The sequence below is a fragment of the Netta rufina genome (assembly GCF_964035555.1).
Source record: "Netta rufina genome assembly, chromosome: 5".
In the NCBI taxonomy this organism is placed as follows: domain Eukaryota; kingdom Metazoa; phylum Chordata; class Aves; order Anseriformes; family Anatidae; genus Netta; species Netta rufina.
The window spans coordinates 9,685,214-9,706,187 of NC_140128.1; the positions used below are offsets into that span (position 1 = coordinate 9,685,214).

Sequence of the window (20,974 nt, forward strand, 5' to 3'; positions counted from 1 at the left end):
TAAATAAATGTCAGGACTTTCTATCTGAAAGCTGACCACACAAGAAATGACTTGGTGGTATATTGTTTTGTATTTTATTAAGGAAGATCAATGCTTAATAACGCAGTACAAGTGAAATTACTTTTTTTTTTTTTTTTTTTTTTTTTGTACAAAGATTTGGAAGGGGGTTAAAGAAGAAAAGAATTTTGAAAACTCATATTTCTCTGCCTCTTGCGGATTCCGGGACACATTTAGGCATTGAGTCTAAGCATTTTATGAACTGCTTTAGATTATTTCTGCTGCCTACAGTCTCTGCCTGCTGGGACCTCATGTCAGTGTGAGTTGGCAAAATGTTCTCCATTTCATGCCTTTCATTTACCTCCTTAAACTCAAAATGGACTTCTATATGGAGCAGTTACTCTACAGTCTAGGCTATTGCTTCATATAAGCAGCAAATTTCCTTCCACTGAAATACTAGATGTTTTACGTTTGATTTTCCACATTTGCTGCAACTTCTAAGGTTCAAAGAGGCACAAATGAGAAAAATATGCACTGCATTTTCTAGAGAGCTTTTACTAAATTTGTACCTCAGTAGTTTTTAATTACCTTGAGAGCTTCACAATCTTGTGGCCTTAAATAGTAGAGTATGGTATAGCATGATAAGGAATTCTTTCAATTAGAAATGATCCCTAAAAATCTGAAAAATATATCACTTGCACTAACTGGAAATTCTAATGTGCGTATGAATGCTTGTATATTCTGCTGAAACTAAGTAAAATAGCTGGATGAACCATAATTTCATGAGATGATCAGTATCAGCACCCTACTATTAGTTTGGCAGAATTACTTGTTTAGAAAGTATTCATCTTATAGTGATACTGACAGTTTTTTTTTCACAAGCTCTTTCTCTTCTATCTGCATTTAGAGGTCTAATTCAAAGTCCACTGGAACTCACAATAGTAATGTACATGACTTAGCAGAGATTTAGAAGAATTTCCCAAAAATATATTTGCTAAAGAAAACCCTCACAACTCTATGACTTGTTCTTTCAGAAAATTCTGCTAGAATGTATTCCAAGAAAATACTTAAATTCCAAAAGCAACATGGACGATCCTCTGTTTTTGTTGGTGTTTGTTTTTATTAAGTTTCAGATATGGGATGGGAGCAAGGAACATATCAAAATAATTTCTCTGTGAAAAGTTTGAATTTCAGACATGAGTTTTGGAATGCTGAGCCATCCTTTCTCATGTTCCCTTATACTGTATTGAATTACTAATGACTATAGAACTTTTAAAAGTGTTGCAGAACAGGAGAAAAAAAATGCACAGGTTACTGTTTGTAATATTTCTTTGCTTATCAGCTCTTCAGTGAGGAATTGTTAGTTTTATAGAACAGATGACTATCAGAAAAATGATCATGAGATGAACAGACAAAACAGATAAATACAAAAATTGTTTTGTGAAATAATGAATATAATCTAATGTCTGATCTTTTATCCGTATTGAGTTATTTGCCTGTTTGGACTGCAGTAATTACAGTTCTGCAAATCTAAATTTCCTCCTAACGAAAATGAAAGGAGCATGCACAGTGAATGATTCACAGTACATATAGTACACAGATTAACCTGACTTGTTGACTACCTGCATCTTTACATCCACATAGGAGGCCAGAAAAATCAGCCAATTCGAACCCTTATTAACAGAAGAAAATATATGTCTTTGTATAGACATAGTTTTCTCAGCATGTTGAACTAATTTCCACAGAACAAGGGGAAATGTGAGTTATTTAGGTGAGACTATCATCAAGGAAGCATTTTCCCAGTGTCTTGTTTTCAAATACTACTTCCAGAAAAATGAAAACAAAATTTCCCATTCTTATCCTCTTTAATATTCAAAATATTTGAGTGTAGCACTCCATCCTAAAATTATCACCTTTTTTCTCTCCACAAATAAATTACAATGTTTTTCAGTTTTCATGCAACTGCTTAACCACTTGAGCAGCGGGCACTACTCAGACACCAGCCAAAAGTCGGTAATGGCAACAGGTCTGATTCATTTGGTGCCTGGTGCCTACTTGACAGTCATCAAGTCTCTGCTATCCTCTGCCACACCTCTGCTATTGCACAACCATCATCTTCAATTATGTTTCATACGGTTACCCTAAGCTGACTGCATCTGTACGTCTTCTAGATTGAAATGCCATGGTCTTGCAGTGGTCCAAGAAGTATACCAGAACCAGGAAGACCAGGTGGCAGAAGGACAGAAGACAGGAACATGTCTTGCCAGGCTCTGGCTGATTCCTGGAGCTTTAAGTTCTGTGCTTACTTCCAGAATCACATATGGCGTTCCTGTATTTTATGAAGGTAGATTTAATCTATAATGCTTTGACACTAAGACTGACATCTTACATGAAACCAGAGAGAAAATAAGTTGATATAGATAAATCAATATTTTTGAAGGCTTATCTGCTTGCCGATGATGTGGAAGTCTTTGAGGTAGACTTTGCCAACAAGAATCTTTGTTATTAAAAGTTATTTCTCCTAATAAAAAATGAATATGCTACTTTGCCTGGATTAAGCCTGTTTACTAAAAAACAGGTTACCTAATAAAAAATCCACCAAATATTCTGCAGCAAATTGTTCTGGAAACTGTTTTGGAAACAGTTTCTGAATTCCTTCCCAATTTGCCTGAAGACTTCAGAACTCTCCTCAAAGCTTTTAAATCCAAGATTTCACATGTGAATATTTTATTATAACCATTTTTCATTGAAGTATTTTAGCAATTGCAGTATCTCCTGGTGTGACATTACAAATATGACTAAGAAGTGAGCTTTAAATTTCAGATATTTCAAGTAAGCACATCTTTTACAATGCACTTAGCACATACACTTGCTGATTAAATCAGTTGGTGTGTGCTTTGCTTGCAGCCAAAATTCCAGAATACTTATGACAGGAAAGCAAGCCAAACTCATTATTTCTTTCCGTTCTCTTCCAAAGTCTGTATTAGAAGAAATGACAGAGCCCACCTCTGAGCCCACCCAGAGCTGCATGCCTTTGAAATTTCCTTCACATATACTTCATATATTTTTCACTTTTAACATGCTACCAACTTTCCTCTCAATGCATTCATTTTTATCATAATGTCTTCTAATCACTGCTAAAATCCTACAAAGTTAGATCAACTGAATTCCACCTTTCATTATCTCTTTTGACTTTGATACACAGTTCAATTCTTTACTATCTTAGACATAATCTTATCAGATCTTTGTTCTTCCCACGTGGCTTTTTGGCGCGACTGAATAACTCTTACTTTCTCTGGTCAACGTTTGTTGATGTTAGATGTCAGACTGTCAGGCCTGCTTGCTGGATGATTTGCCAGCATAAATTAGGACATTTACTTCCTGTCATTTAGGCCATCACAGGTTAATGTTTTCTACACTAAGGATTTCTGGTGGTATTCAATTTCCATATTAAAAGAGGAATTTTATTTTAATTAAGGATACTCATACGGATCTAATAAGAGGATTGCATGGCACTTTGAATGAGATCTAAGATAATTTTTCCCCAGTGACAGACACTGTCATTATGATAAGCATATTCATAGAGTGTTTTGATAAATTTTAAGTGCTGAAATCATTGGAGTTTGCCCAGAAACACTTGTTTACCGGCCCACTCTCCAAACATTCAAAACTACCTATGGCAAAGACTTGCTAGCTAGTTGGCATGCCTGGTCCCTCTGGCTGTACTTTGTGACATCTGTGTGTCATGTTGAGCAAGGTAAGCATGAGAGTCCCCCCTGGGCTGGGCGGGCTTCTATTCACCTGCCTTCAGAGGGATTGCTAACCACTGTCTTCAAAAGGGACTACAAAGAGCTCTGATTAACCTAAACTATACCTAAAGCCGAAGTTGTCCCCTCTTTCCAGTGCACTCAGGAATTTGTACTCTTTTGGGAGATGTCTTACTCCTTTGGGATAGATATGATTTATTGTCATACCTAAGAAATCCAAAATTGCTCAAGGAGTTGCAGCACTAAATGTAAAAACCTACAGCACATTTATGTGTAGCAGGTGGATGAAGTTGTCAGACTTTTCTGGGCAAAGTATGTAGTACAAGAGCCAAAAATATCTCCTTTCCAAAATCAGTTCTGTTTGACTGCTCCTGGAAACCAGGGACTTGGTCTGCACACCGCACACAGGCCAACTGCAACATAATGCCTTCATTTTGTTCAAGAAAAAGGCATCAATCCTACGATCTTTCCCTTCCCCCTCTCTTTTTAGTTGCGCTATTTGTAATTGCAAAAGTATTGTTATTTTTGGATTGTACAATAGACTTTTTAACCTGCTCTTCTATGCCTTTACATTTCAGATGTTTCTGCTGTAGCTCTCCACAACAGAAATCACAGTTAAATATGCATGACTACCTGCAGAGAATATAAGGCAAACCATTGTACCACGTTTCTTTACATCCTGACTTGAAAATCTTTCACAGCATAACCAACACATAAAAATAAATGACAAGTCCAATACTAATAACAGTACATCATCATCTGTATTTCTATGACAGTGATGGTCATTGTATATGTGTAGGTGTATACAACAGAACTAACTTTACTACACTGTCAGTATTCAAAAGTAAGTGGGAGGAGATAAGCTTTTTTTTTTTTTTTTTTTTTTTTTTTCCTATTTAATCCATATCTACAGAGTTACATTAACAAATGGCAATTCATCTCGAAGGACTGCAAATCCTACAGTGTACCAGATCTTTACATTTCTACATATTGCTTCTTAAGCAAACAAAACTCCCCTCAATTTTTCATTTGCACTATATTCAGACATCTTTAAGGCAGAAAATAGCTGTTTTCTGGTACATTATGCTGATGCTGAGCATTGAGCACAACATCAGAAGCTTGACAAATAATCTGGGGCAACCTCACTCCCCATTAAAACTGAAAATTGTTAGGACATCTTTAGCATGGATGCCGAAAGAATGCATTTCTCATTTCACGTGGATTTGTGTTGCTTGTAATGAAATTTCTCTGAGATGAACATTCATGATAAGCTCAAATGGCTGAACATCCATCAAAAGGAAAGGATTTCTTCTTTCAAAAAGATCTTTGAGATGAGAGATACTATATTTAGAAGATAATTTCCTGAATCATCCTTATCATAACATTACTAAATGCATATTTTTCCCTCACACGTGGGCTTGCCTCTCAGTGGTATATTATACTGGACATTAATATGGGTATTAAAGTTTTAACATGTTTCTTTGTTAATTGTTCCAGGATTCTTCCTCTCTTGAAAATAATATAATAAAAAAAATAGATGGAGGGAAATAAATAAATATATAAGAACTCATACAGTCACATTGAAAAGAGACAGGTAAAGTATGTAGATGATTTCTAGCACTGTTTGTAGCATTTGCTTCTACATCAGAAGTCTCCCAGTTAAAGTGCGTCTCCCTAGGAGATAAAAAAATAAAAATAAAAATAAATAATAATAATTAAAAACAAAACAAAACAAAACAATGTATTTACTTAAACACCTCAAAACAAGGGGAAATGACTCTAACAACCTTTCTAGAGGAAGCTAGAGCTAGTATTGTGCTCCTTGAACACCAGACTGCTGGAAGATAAGTCTACTCTCAGACACAGGTGCAAAGCACCCTCTCCCTCTCTAGGGAAACCAAGCACTATGTGTAGCCAACTCACAAAAGTGGTTATATTAAAGATGTGAAAGAGGTGCAGAAGATGAAAGTAGTGACAGTTTATCTTCCTCTGGTAATACAAGATACAGTTGCATTTTCAATATGGAGTCAAACTCCATTACCTATGCACAAAGCATGTAGTATTTATGTCCAACTGCCTCAGAGACAACCACAAGGAGCTGGTGAAGGAGATAAGACTTGTGGCAAAGCAACATACTTGTACAGAAACAACTGGACAGCTATTCTATTGCTTCTTAATAAGTAATGGATGCCTATTCAAAGCAATTTCCCAAATTCCTAGCTATGCACAAATAAAAGAAACCACATCTATTTATTATTATGCTCTAAATTCTATTTTTTTTTTCTCTAATACAGCTTATTTTGAAAGCACTATGTATTTCACATAACTTAAATACGATTTCTGTAGAACATTAAACCAACATTTTCAGTTGCCTGACTTCCTTGTAACAAGTGCATTTTTTTCTTTGCATTTCCATGAAAAAAGAGACCATGAAAACATATGTGATCAGTTTTTTCGGGATCAATACGAAGGCTTCTGTAATGATCTACTCTACCTCAGTTTTCAACGCAGTCAAAAAGATGCATTTACCATTTCCCTGCAAACAAGGACTCATGATAGAGAATACTTAAGTCATGTGCTTTAATGAGATTAAGCAAAAATAAACAAAAATCCAGAGAGACAAATGGAGAAAAAGAGTTAGAATTACATGAATTATCTGAAAAAACAAAAAACAAAAAACACACAGAAATACTGCTCCTCATATTGACCTGGTGAAATCCACAAATAATAATGTGCATTAAGCTGAAGACAAAATATCATCTCCTTATCATACAAGGAACATGCTTGTATGAAATATCTGATAATTAAAAATACTGAAATTATTGGAGACGGTGGTTAGGTTGGCTGTTCAGGAAAACATAGTGCTAAGAGAACCCCATAAAACAAAGTTTTGGACTCTGGTGAACCTAAATATTTTCCTCTGAAATTACATTTTAATGGATAATGACCATCATAATAATCTAATTAGCGTACACACACCCTGCTTGTGCATCCACATTTACATATTATATACAAAGATCATATTTCATCCTATATAATATATTCATTTAGATATAATTTAGTGCATTTTTATATGTATGTACTCAAGTGTGAAACAGAACACAACATTAAGAGCAAATGCTATCAGTGTAGTTACTAATTTACTTTTTTTTTCCTCTAAACAGGATATGATAATGCCCTGGTTCTTATTCTTTCTAACTTGCAAGATAAAAAGAAAATTCAATAAACACTGATGCAATGAAATTTTGCATTACACACTCAAGTAACAGAGAATGGAACTGTTAAAAGCATTTCAAAGAAAACTTACAGTTTAGCATAACTGTAATACTGCTATCCACCCTCTTCTCTGGAGCACTTGGCACTCTGCATACTGTTTAGATATAGGCTATAAAAACACACACTTGTGTCTTGTGTTGAAAGTTGTGTGCATGTTAATAGCCATATGCACTTAAGGAGATACTGAAAAAACATTTCCATTATTTCTGATGGCAAAAACAATCTGATCATTTTATAAGTCTGACAAGGTGACAGTTTCAGCAGAGTTAGAGGCAGTGATGGGTTTGTTCTTTTTTTTTTTTTTTTCTTTTTTTATGTGCTTCCCAAGTTTTCCTCTAGCAGACACAGTTATTGTTGAACGAAATGTTATTATACTTGCTGATATCTTTAGATTTGAAGGTCACTGCAAGTTCTCAGAAGCATGAATTATTCTTTTTCTTTTTATTTGTGACAGCACCCAATTTATATTTTCATGTACTCTGTGGTTAGCAGAGTAGATGTTCATTTGCACAGAGGAAAGTAAGGAAGCAATTTCCTGTTGTTGTTTGTGTTTTTAACAGGAGTTTAATAGTCCTTTTGTCTTAGAATATTTCGTAACACTAATAACAGCAGCAAGATAAAAAATGCTAGCAAACACTCATGAATGATTCAGCATATAGGAAAAAAAAGAGCTAAATTAACCAAACTCTTGATTGTGAGCTACTTTTTCTGTTCTTCTCAAGTTATACATGCCATTGCAGTAGTTTTTGAAGTAAATGTGTATAATGTCCAGGCTATCAAGCACTTGAAGCAGAAATACATCAAGCATGACATCTACTCCCCTTTTTGCAGAAGGTGGAACAAAAGGTTTGCCACTGATACTTTTTGAGTCTGTATAAATGTGTAATAAACTGAATGCAAAGCACTGAAAGCTGATTAACCACAGCTGCTTTCGTCTCTACTGGCTCACTGTAGCAATTCTATCTTCTATTGTTTTAGTCTTCAGACTTCCCACTATCACTATCATTTGTGAATGAAAATAAAAAGTCAAAACATTTTAACCTAAAATAACAATATTTTAGCCTAGAATAATATGGTGAGTTACAGTGTATACCTGCTACTACCTGTAAAACCATGGATACCTCTATACAATAACCCCCCAGTTGCTTGTCCTAAACAGCTTATGGTGACTTGGACTAATTTTACCTCTTTTTCACATTAAAATAAATAAATAAATAAATAAAACCACAACCCAAGAATAGCCTGAAGTCCAAAAACAGTCAGACAGCATTTTCTTAAGGCTCTTACTACCACAGATATTTTCATTCACTCCCATTAGATCTATATAATACCTAATAATAACCCAGCAAAATTTCAGTCTGGGTACATTTTGACAAGCTAAATTTGCTCTGCAAAATCATTCAGGATGCCACATTTTTTCCTTGCCTGTGCTTTTCTACAGTATATCTCCTTATGAATAAAGACCAAACTAAACAAAAACAGTCATTTAAAGTGCAGCTTGACCTTAGTGATAAGAGAACTAACCTGTATTAGTAAGAAATTTAATATATAACTGTGGAGGACAATCAGGCACATACGGTGTACAGAACAATTTGCTGCCATACACTTTTGGGTGATAAAAACTTGTGCAGTTAGAGGAAAGATTCTTAATTAAAAAAGATATTTTTAGTCTTCTGCAGATAACAGAACTGAGAACTAAATACATGAAGAAATCTGCAGTGTAAAAATCTAGACGAAATATTTGAGGACAGATGGTATTCTGATATTACTCGAAATGGCACTGCATCGCAATAACATCACAAAAACAACAACAAAAAAAGCTATTTAACTTTGAGGGTCACTGACCACTGTAAAATTTTCCAAATGAATCCTAATTACAAAAACACCTGTGCCCAGTTACTGAATGCTAATCCAATGAAAAATGTAACTTTTAGCATTGAAATTTAGCACTGAGATAATTTCTCATTTACTGCCAGTGGTAGGTTAGCCTATTGTTTGTTTCCCTCTTTAGCAGAGGACGTAATTGTGAAGTGAATTTAAAGGACACTTCTCATAGTCTGCTAAACATAATCAGGTCTTTTTCTTTGCTAAAAAAATATCCCAACATGCTTTTCACATTCATATTCTAAGTTCTGTGATTCTATGATTATTATTCATAAACTTAAATTATTCTAATATAAACATCAAGATAATTTTTTGTATATTTAAAAACCTATACAATAAGCCCATTAGAAAGAACATCTTATCAGTAAAAAGCAATGAGAGATCTCAGTATTATCACGTCAGTAAGTGACACTGAATTCTGTATGAAAAGCCAGTGGAAATGCTAAAATAATTGCTTTGTATGCTTATATGTTGGGATTTTGTGTGTAAGCAGGTAGGTGTTCCCACAGCTGTCTACATTTTCTGCCTCTCTTTAATCATTTGGCTGATATGTAAAGAGGAGAAAAACAAAAAGACATCTCCTTCTGAAAGGCATCTCCTTTATTGTGAGAATTTCATCCAACAGATGAAATTTTGTGCCTTAAAAAACAAAATTATACTTTGTACAATCCAGTCAGAAAAAGTCTCGTTAGATCTACTCTACTCCATTTGCAGACCTAGCAATGTTAATCCTGACTTTTATAGGTGACAGAAATGTTCTGTTGCTATACAATTGCCCTTCTTTCAAGTCAGCCGGGCTAATGATACAAACATGTCATGAAGGTTAGCACAGCCTCTAATGATGTAGTGAAGCGTGAATATTCTGAGGACAGCTGACTGCTGTGGAAAGCAGTTGATAACACATTATGGGTTCGCTTCTGCAAAATCCTAGGCACCAGTGGAGCAATTTCAGGGCAAGCTGAGAAATCTCAGTGCCTTACAAAAAAGGGTATAGTTACTATGAAGTCCTTTGCCTTTGGTTTTTTAATCCCCGTATGCAAACTATTTGCATGAACTTTCTGGACAGAGAATTCCCTTTGATTAATTTCCTGTTCTGTCACAGATTTTCAAGAAAATGCTTATGTAGCACTACAGGATTTCAGTCTGTAGGAAAGGATCTATCAGGATCTCATGGCACTACGGTCTGGTCACTGGCTTACAACAAAGTTGCGCTAAAGACATTTTTATAATTCATCCTACAGTGTATTCTTAACTCCACAAACAGCTGTTCCATAAATTTCTCTGAAGTGGGTCCTTAAATCCTTATTTATATCACAAAGGTGTGTGTAAGTCACTGAGTGACTTACATTTAAGAGTATAAAAATATCATTATTAAACTACTTCCAAGGCATTTTATTGCACCCAGCACACTGAAACCAACATCACTGACATAAAAGGAAAAGTAGAACAACCTCTATATTGGACAAGAAAAGAATTACATTTATTATCTGAAACTTCTCAGTAGTTGGCCTAAAAATAAGACTGTATGTATCATGTAGCACATAAATAATTTCTTGAATTACTGTACTGCTGAAGGACTTACTAATAGAATTGCAGCATTCATATCATTAATTGTTTGTGTTTCAACTATAAACTTCAACTTTTCTGTTTCCATAAGTCAACCAAAAGAATTGGGGGCAACTTGAGAAATAATGGGTTTGTGAATGGTAAAAGGTATATAATATCTAGGTATATAAAAGGTATATAATATCTGTAAATATCTAGGCACAACATCGTTGCTTGAGAAAGGGTCACCTTGACTAAGTTGAATTGCTTATGGCACTTCTATCACCACCTTATTGCTTTTCAACAGAATTTTTGACACAAGTCAGTAACTTTGTTGTATGGACTACTTCACACAAAAGCTGGCTGATCTGCTTCTGCTATTTTTGTCTCTAAATTAATATTGAAACAATTTGATGCCACTCTACCGAGGCTAGTCTAATCTTAAAATTGTGCATTTGAGATATTCTGCTTTCACAGTTTTCTTCCACTCAGTCTGCATTGGGAATTACATGAAACTTTTCCATCTTTGCACTTCTCTAGGCCACTACACTGTCATGTCTTGACAGAAACATCAAGATGAACCACATCAAGATGAATCACGAAAATACATTTGGTTTTTTTTCATGCGTCTCAACAGCAGAACAGCTATACTATGCTTCACGATAGCCCAACCTATGATTTTAGTTTCACAAATGGAAATTGAGGTGGCACTACCTTCTCTCCATTTGCAAAACTCAGTTCAAGTTCTAGCCCAAGTACTGACAAAGAAGTACTCTGTGTCAGAGTATTCCCCTGTACTCTAGCATCTGTAATTTTGTGGTCATCAGAGGATGCCAACATGTAAACAGTCAGTTGTTAAGTGATCGAACAGTTGGACTAGATGATGTCTGAAGGTCACTTCCAATTGAACTATGTCATCTTCTATTCTTAATAATTACTCTGTACCATACTCCTATGTACCTTTGGTATTCATTCTGTCATACAGCAACTTAAAATGCATAAGCAATTGAAAAGAATTTTCTAAACTGCAAAAATTCATAACTATGATATACCACTAAAGATACTGAATATCTCCTTTTAAACCTTAAAGGTAAAACAGCAGCAGGTATGAAGTCCTCTTAGGTAGAGACAAATCAAGAATTGCTTCTTCTGTACCCACATTTTTAGTTGACAAGTACTGGAAACATTGTTTTCACACTCATTTCCTAATAAAAAAACTGAGCCTGCACAATTCCTCGAGAGTTAGAAGCACAAGATATTCTCACTGGGATACTAGATGTTAATAAAGACATAACCAGTCACCTATACAGAAGAATACTGATACAACTCAGCATAGATATTGAGACATACCAGCTGAGAGGCTGGACTGTGTTCCTGTAGGTTGCACTATCAAGAAAGGACAAGGTTCAAGGGGTGTGCAGTTCCAAGGCATCTTCAGAAAGATTCTAAAATCAGTAAGTTATCAAAAACCACAATATAAGATCCAAACAATTGTAGCTATTCTAAAACAACAAGAAATCTCACTGTCCTTTAAAAGAAAACACTAACATATCAGCAAGGTAAAGTTTCCATCTGGATAGAACACATCTGCAGTTTTTAATTGTGTATAAGATGCTTCTAAATGGCAGGCTATTTCTCTTTGCATGTGTAAACCCCTCCAGAAATCACTGACTTTTTCAAAGGGTCTTGAAGAACATGAAAAAAGGTGTGTTGCAAATAGTTTTCTCTACAGGAAAAGAAATCTGGAGGGCTGTAATCAATTTTTTTAGATTGTCTCAGTAACTAACTCAGCAACTAACTCGGTCATGACTTGGACTTCAAAAAAAACATATGACGGCCATATTCTTCCTCCAGGGGAAAACTTTTGAGTGAAGAACAATGACCCTGAAATTTAAGAAGAGTGGATTTTAGTAACACTTTTCAAAGGAAAATCTTTAATAGATGTATAAAGATGCAAGCAGTGAATTCCCGCATTGTTAAATTTGGTTTAATTCAAAAGGTTTCCAGAGCTGTTCATATTAGTATTGCACACCCTAAGGCACAAAGCATAGAGGGGCAGTGGTTAGAGAAACAGCATTAGAAAGCTACATAATTCACATATAAATGTCTGCACCAATGTTTCTCCATCAATATTCTGTGAATATTGGACAGAATAAAAGTACTGAATTTAAGAAAGAACTAACCTTTTTATTTTCCTTCACCTGCGAGAAGAGAGGGGGAACATGTTTCTTTCATTATCAGCCCTCCCTTAGTAGCACTGAATAGCAAGGATGCACACCTTGCAACACAACACAGAAGGGAAGAATAGCTCTTTTTTTCTCTACAAATAATACTACTTCCACTCTGGATCAGCAACAATTCCGATAAAGTTTTTAACTAGTACAACTGTGGTTTTCTTATTCATAGTTCTTTAATAGTGAGGTATTCCACAGCCCTATATCTATGGTTTCATATGCAAAATAGCTTAGAAATAATAAACTCAAATTTTCAGATAAGCTTTCTTCTGATTTATGCACAGCTCTTAGCCGTCTGAATTCAAAGGCATCATAAAGCTAAGAAGTTTCTCTCTGGTGTTAAATTATCAAGATTATTTCACTACTTCACACTTTCTTTCTCCTTTCTTCTTTCCTGAGTCACCCATCCATTCATTATTCACCACAGGGTGTTGTTTCATCCCCCCCCCTTGCCCCCCCCAGAAAATAATATTAAACCAAAGTTTATATAAGTCAGATGAAATTCAATCTGTATATCTGTTTGTATTTATCACCTATTTGTTGTGACTGTCTGCTAACTACTAAAGTAATTTTCCTTCAGGTTATCTAATAAATTTGAGCAATTACCTGTATAAAAGCCATCGTATTTGCAAATTTATTTTTTTGCTCTTCTGTATTGGATCCCATGGGCAGCTAATGGAATTCTGATGCAGAGATGAGGCACCTCTGACATTAATCCATTAACACTGTTTCACAATACGAGAATTAGTGATCAAATACATTTTCCTCTTATTCACCTTTTCTCCCAGTTAAGCTATAATCAACAACGCATGACAAGTATGTTGTTGACCGTGGAACAGATTTTGTTCTTGATGTACATGGGTCACTGATATTTACTTTATAAACTTAGAAGAACACACTGTATATGAGTGCAGAAAGAAATGGACTATTAACTTTCACTGGTTATTGAAAGGCAACCATTTCATGAGAAAAGAGAAAGTGATATAGAAAATGCTACAGATAAATGTATATAGATAAATGAACATATAAGCTTATATATATATGTCTATGTAAGTATAAATATACATATAACCATTGATATTTTCATTCTAATTGTACTTGTTCAGTGAAAGATCTGGTAACTCACTGACTAGACAATCTTTATTTTGGACCAATACAAAAATGTGAATAAGCATCCTGTTCAAAGTATAATTTAGGTTTAACCTAGTCGTTTATTTTTCAATTGAAGAAGTTCCTTCATGGCAGAATTTTTTTTGGAAAGAAACTGAAGCAGAAAATATTCTGAGACATTTTCAAGGTTAAAAAAGAAAGAAATGTGGTATATTCTTAAATTCATATCACGTGCTACAATACAGCAGATAAGATGAATAAAAAGTTCAAATAATTAAATAAGCCCACACAACATGCACTCACAGTGCTCTCACAGTAAAACAGACCAAAGGAAGTAAAGACATTAGAAAAAATCTCAAATTCTCCACAGAGATTTAGAGAAATTATGTGCGAGGTTGGTACAGAGGTTGCAGAGGCACTTTGTGGTTGTATTTTGATTTAAGTTCTTTACAAGAATCAGTAACAACACTCTCAGCAATACAAAGGAAAAAAATAGAAAAAAAGAAAGAGAAAGAAAGAAACGGCAAATAGTGGGGCAAACACAGGATCAAGATATTATGCTGTTATTTTTTGCAATATAACTGCTGGGTCTGCTCAATACATGTGTGCTTCTATTGAAGGACGTGCATTTTAGAAATGCATTGAGTTTTTTCTTTTTATTACTTTGTTTGATTAAAATATTAGAAAGCTTTCCTTTATAAAATGAATTCATCCCTTTACTGTTTGAGCTATTAGCTGTACTTACAGGCATAGTTTATTATGTGCTCCTGCCAAATGTGGTTGTGTATCCCTCACAGGTCTGCTATCACAAACATTCATCTACTTTCCTGCTGAGAATTTTTCTAATCAAGTAACCAACAAATGGAAAGCTCTAAAATAGTCCCGGGGAGAAAACGACACCAACAAACAACAGAGATTCTATGTCAACACTACAAACTCAGCAGTGTTTGCACAGTAGCAAATACTGAAGAATCTGCCTAAAAAGCAGGAAGAATAGGAAAATACTGTCGCATGTCACTTGGGCTTGACACAGCTAGCTTTAACCAACAAGGCTGATAGTCCTCCTTTCTTCTTCAGCTTTCCCTGCTGCCTTTTGTATGCACTGCCAGCTGAAGCTAGACTGCTCTGGATCCTCAGGATAGTTCAATTAAAGACAGCTGGGGTTATTGTTTTCACTTCACTACTGTAATGGGAATGTAAGCTTATGAAAAGAAAAATATCAATTACAAACACCCTGCTTCTCTCTTCAGTTATACCGTTGCACTAAGAATCATAGATTTCAGTCCCCTTCTACTCAGTATTTGAAGGGTACTAAAACTAGAAAATGAATTCCTGCTAGAATGCCATCACTTATTTCCAAGCTGACTGTTGGTCATGTTAGTATGATGACCAAATAAACAGCACAGCAGTATTTGTACATAAATTTAGACCTGACGAATACCATCATCTGTAACTTATAGAACCTTTCCATTAAATGATTGGTGAAACATTGAACAGATAATTGTCATTGTTAAATTTGAAAATAAAAAAGGAAACTCAAGAACCATAGGATGAGTATAATTGGAAGAGCTTAATATTTAACATCTCTTCCTTTCAAAGTTTACCATTATCCTTGATCCCATGCTTAACGATTCCTATTGTAAATAATTTAGAATAATGAAAAGTAGTCTAAAACCAAGTTTCATCAAGATAGTGTCAATCTCCATAATAGAGAACAGGCAGGGCTTACAAGGGAAAAAGACAGCATTAGACATACTGCTCACTAATGCATGAATTTGTTTCCACATCATTTCTTTCATCACATTTCCTCTTAGTAACTTTTGACTTAGTAATACGTCATGTGCTTATCTATGTCCTTTTTCTTCATTATTTTGGGCTCTTGCTGGGATGACATGCCACTATGTAATTTGCCAGCACTGCACTGGAGTCAGTTGTGATATATTAGCTTGACAGGGAAAGAGTTTTTCCTGTAGGCTCTTAAAACTACAAAATGTGCCTTTCCAAGTGTTTGGAAAGAGCTTAACTCACATTAGGCAATTTAAATTAATAAATAACAATGGACTGGACAGCAAAGTCCTAGAGCTTCAGGTGGCATTTTCAGGTGGCATTTTCTTCTAGGCATTAGAATGCTTCCAGGAACACTCAGTAATGATGACACAATGTCAGATGTTAAATTATCAAGTAAAGAAATGTATTGTCTTGGTCTAGATTTTGTCTGTTCAGCTCTTCTAATATCTGAAAACCAAAAAGTGCTTAAGGGTAATAGAGAACTGAGGGTGGTTTTAATTCTGCCTAGATGAACTATGGATGATAGGAGAAAGAGAGAAAGTTGCCTAGTCTGTTTTTCCAGTGAACAGACAGAATCTGGATTTAAATAATTTAACCGGATCACAGCATATTAATAACTTTTTTTTTTTTTTTCTTTCCAAATTTCTGGTGCTGAGAACATGAATGAAAACATTAATTTAAAGGAGTTTTTATACAAATGATATACTGGTACATTAAATATCTTAAGGTATACAACAAATTCTTTATAGAAAACTTCTGTGGCAAATATGCCAGCTGAGATTATATGTCCGCATTCTTTTTTTCTTTTTTTTTTTTTTTTGGTCCGCATGTTTTTTTCTATTCTCAGTATAAATAATTCATAGCAGATGCCAATATTCACTGATACCAAAATATTATTCCAACAGATATCAGAAGCCATGAGTATATAGGTACAATTTTATTTTTGACTAGCCCAATTACTTGTGAGCACCTATGTCTAGTTTCAGAATGCAATTAGTACAATTGATATGGCATATTTCACTTTATATTTCTTCTAATAATCATTTGTTTAGCAACAGTTCTAGATGTTTACTGCAAATTTGTGTGCAGCCAAAACAACGGGAAAAGGAAGTAGACTTGACTAGATTTGAAAAATAGAACAAATATTCCTTCAACCATCATATATATAATTATAGAGAAAGCGTTATTAGAGAAAAACTTGTTAATATAGTTATAAATGCTGATCACATGTATTTATGGTTTAAACCTAGAATTTTTCATTCTCTTTATCATTATTAAACTTTATCATCTGCTTTCTTGTAGATTGGGCAAGTTGGAGTACCTAACATTTTGTACTATGCAAAATTTGAGGATGGCTAGAGAAGGAGGTAGATACTCATGGGTACAAATAAATGCATTTTATGTATATATAAATAAACCTTCTCTCTCCCCTCTTTAGATTAGCTTTTACAACTCTTTTAAATTTACTTTTAAAATAATATGCTTTTGATTACTGAAAAGTTCGAGTCATCCTATTCAAACAGTATGCTGCATTTCGGTTGTCTGAAAATTAAAGAAAAATCTCTAATACTACTGCTACAGATGTCATTTAAATTATTTTTTGTACTTCGTGCATCATTTCAATACTCTTACCAGACTCCTGATTTGGACTTCCTGACTTGAATTGCTGCTGTACATGAAATTCAAAGACAATGCTATAACTTTTATTTTCAGAGAAAATGGTAATTTCAATGAGCTTTCATTTCTTAAAATTTTCAAAATGCTTAATCAATTCCTAGATCAATCTCCCTTACTAGACGAAAGGCATGTAGATCAGTAGTCCCTTACCATCACTAACTTGTTATGAGAAAAGTCAGCTTGATCTTATTCTTCCACTTGTTGGGCACTGTTCACCATCATCTGCTGGTGCTCATTGTTCTACTAATCACTATGCCCAGTCAACCTATCTTGCCTCAAAATAACAAATCAATTCAATTAGAACATTAGTATATACATACATATAAAAAAAATAACTCCCATCTGAGAGTACTTTTTGTTCTATCCTATTGCACTGAATGACTTTCTCACACGGACCTTTATTTGTATATTCTTAACTCTTTATGAAACATTTTCACGGAATCACTGAAATGTTGAAGTTGGAAGGGGCCTTTGGAAGCCACCTGATCCAACCCCCCTGCTCAAGCAGGGTCACCCAAAGCCACTTGCCTAGGGCTACATCCAGGCGGCATTTAAAGATCTCCAAGGAGGGAAATCCCATTGCCTCTCTGGGCAACCTGTGCTAGTGCTCTGCCACCCGCACAGTGCTCAAGTGTTTCCTGATGGTCAGAGGAAAACTCCCATGTCCTAATTTGTGCCCACTGCCTCTTGTCCTGACACTTACAGAAAATGTAATAGTTTGCAGTGAACTAAGGAGATAGAACTTAATAAATGTGTTTTGTTCCAGTGTTTGATCGAAGTGACAAGCACACAGAGGCACATGACAGTCCCTAGCAAAATCTCTAATTCTTGTCAGGAAGAGCAAGACACAAGTCTTGCTGTTCTCTCTGAGACATCCTCTGTGTCATCAGCAACTCATGGATGCAGGATTTGATACTGGACATGTCTTAATTCAAAAGGTGTAGAAACCAGTCAATTTGACAATCCTTTTTCTTCCAGAATTTAACCTTCAAACCCACAAATTTCAGCAGCAAGTAGCAACACAAGTTCTTAAAATTGGGTAGTGGATAGAACCTTCTGCTTTTAATTCTCTCTTAACCTCTGCTGAGCTGCTGCTCTTTCAAATGCTTCTAGAGCTACCTGATTTAATTCCCTCACTTTATCAGTTGTTCATTATTATTATTATTATTATTTTTTTTTTTTTTTTTTTTTTTTTTTCCCTGGATTAGCCATATCCCAGCAATGCACCAGCCCTGGTGATGGTAGGGCTATGCCACAGCATGCAGCCACCAGACTCCTGGCACCACACTGGTGTTGGGGACGCCTTGTCAAAGCCAGACAAATATTACAATGCTGCACCAGACCAGGCTAGCAGATGAGCAACCAGGTGAGCAACGGCAGAAAAGGGAGAGCAGGGAAGGGCCAGGCAGGGCAGAGAGTCTGGATCTACATTGGCCTATGATAATAAAATACACACAGTCACAAACTTAACTGCATCATGTCCCTAGAGGAAGGTGGAGGCTCCCAATAACCATGGGCAAAGTGATCTTGCCACAGCACACCATCTCTCTACCCCATCACAATCCATGCTACAGGGAGCTGGAAGCTCTCCACAGCACAAGGGGGCCACCACCACTGCCCCCCCCCCCCCCCCCCCCCCCCCCTTCAGGCAGCTGGAAACTTCCCTTGGACAAGGACAAAGGGAGCTCTGCACCATTTTGCTTCTTTGATTTTAACACAAGTACAAACTCCTTTATCTAATTCTTTTCACTTTTCTACAACTTCTCAAGTTTTCAAACAGGCTGTTCTTCGAGGCAGAAAAAAAACTTCAAAATTTTATTTTACACAACTTTTATCGTACCTAAACATCTTAAGATGTTTTTTTGTGGTTGTTGTTGGTTTTGTTTTATTTATTCATTTATTGCTGTTTTACTTGTTAATACTTAAGAAACTGAAGCAACTAAATCAACATGTTGCTTTAATAAGTACCTTGATTTTCTACATCCTTTACCAAGGAAAAAGCAATTAGCTGGGGGATAATGAACACTGTATAACACTTCTTACATTTCAGAGCAGAAATAATACATTGTGTCAGAATATGCTTTATAGGCAATTACAGCCTCCCAGATGAACGTAAGCAGCTACTGAAGCTACAGTCACAAACATGAGCATTTGCATTTTCAAGGTTCCAGAGGACTCACAGACCACAGGACGACAGGCTCAGTGAAGTTGGAACCCTTCTGAAGCAGGAGCTAAGTTACAGAACCGAGTTAACAGGAATGCTTTTCGTTTCAAGACTGGGGTATTTTTCCCCAAGCATGCCTCAAAAGAGGCCCTTTATTGATTTAAGAAAAAGCAGGAATCCTGCTAAAGGGAGCTTTTCAAAGATAAACTGTTTCCTTCCAATCATCTTTTTCTTTAAGCTCATCTTACAAAAACAGCTATCATCATATCATCATAAAAAAGTCCCTGACAACACTACTGTCATCATGACCACAGTTATATTAACAGAAACGAGAAATATTTTTTAAAAATAGTAGAAAATAGGAGTCTATACATAATCCATACACCATCACAAAAATTATTAATGAAAGAATTAAATATTAACTTTACAACCCCATTTTTTATCATTTCAAACACTCAATTTAAACACTACCTATTTAATTTTAAGAGCTGAACAAGTTTAGGCTTGATACTAAAAGCCTTTTTTTTTTTTTTTTTTTTTTTTCCTTTAATTGAACGTTACCTTTTTCATGAACGGAGAGCACATTCCTTTAAAATACTACTTTCTTAGAAAAATAAAGTAACATTTGAGATTTAAACAACAATAAATTTGGAATGGGGGACAGCTTAAGAATTAGGGAATAAGATTTCAGTTTCAGCCCAGTACGTGATTTCTTAAATTACTCAAAACTGAATAGAACTTGATTGTCTTAGGTTTGCCACCAGTCTATTCTGCATTTTTTATCCTTGATGGTTCAGCACAATGGTTTTAAACAAATTATTAGAAAATTCAGTATTAATGGCCCAAATATCCAATTTTCAAGTATTGATACATCCTTGAATGTTTTCCAAATCATGTCTTTGCTCAAATAAGAGAACACAGGTATCTCCAATGCACCTCTCTTGGCTCCGCCTATTAAGTGAAAATTTGCAACAGTAGATTAATAGATTTTTTATACAGGATAACCACATTAATAATTATAACGTAAAGCTTTGTTCATCCTTGGGTAACAAGGGTTACCCCTTGGGTACCCCTTGGGTTACCCCTTGGATACCCCTTGGGAGTACTTTCACAATTACATTCAAGCTTGTAAGCCTTTTAAAATGATTAATTAGATCTTCTGCACACTTTATATCTTTTTACACAGAACATAGTTAGAAAAAAGCATTAATACTAACAAATTTTAAAACCAGTTTACTAATATGGAATTGAAAAAGTTCTGTTTCTTTTTCATTGCTGTCATCAAAAAATGAAGAATTACAATAGACAGCCTTTCTACATATCCATGGTTTCTAATGGAACATGTAACAAGCGCATCAGCTCATAAAGTCGTAAGATAAAGCAATGTGTTACCAGCTCTCTGCTAATTGGAATGTGAACTAAAATTAAAAATACTCTGTTTGTACCCAATCATCTCTACTGTCAACAGGGGAGACTACAAACAAACAAACAAACATGTTGAAAAAGTCCATCACTTCAGTAGGAGAGGACAG

The 20,974-nt window shown here is 35.2% G+C and overlaps 1 protein-coding gene across 1 annotated transcript in view; it reads right to left on the reverse strand.

Moving 5' to 3' along the window:
* The window catches only part of LUZP2 (leucine zipper protein 2), a gene marked incomplete at both ends in the record, with an annotated part of 183,765 nt that overhangs the window by 11,834 nt on the left and 150,957 nt on the right, over positions 1–20,974 (reverse strand). The gene's annotated exons all lie outside the window — the stretch shown is intronic.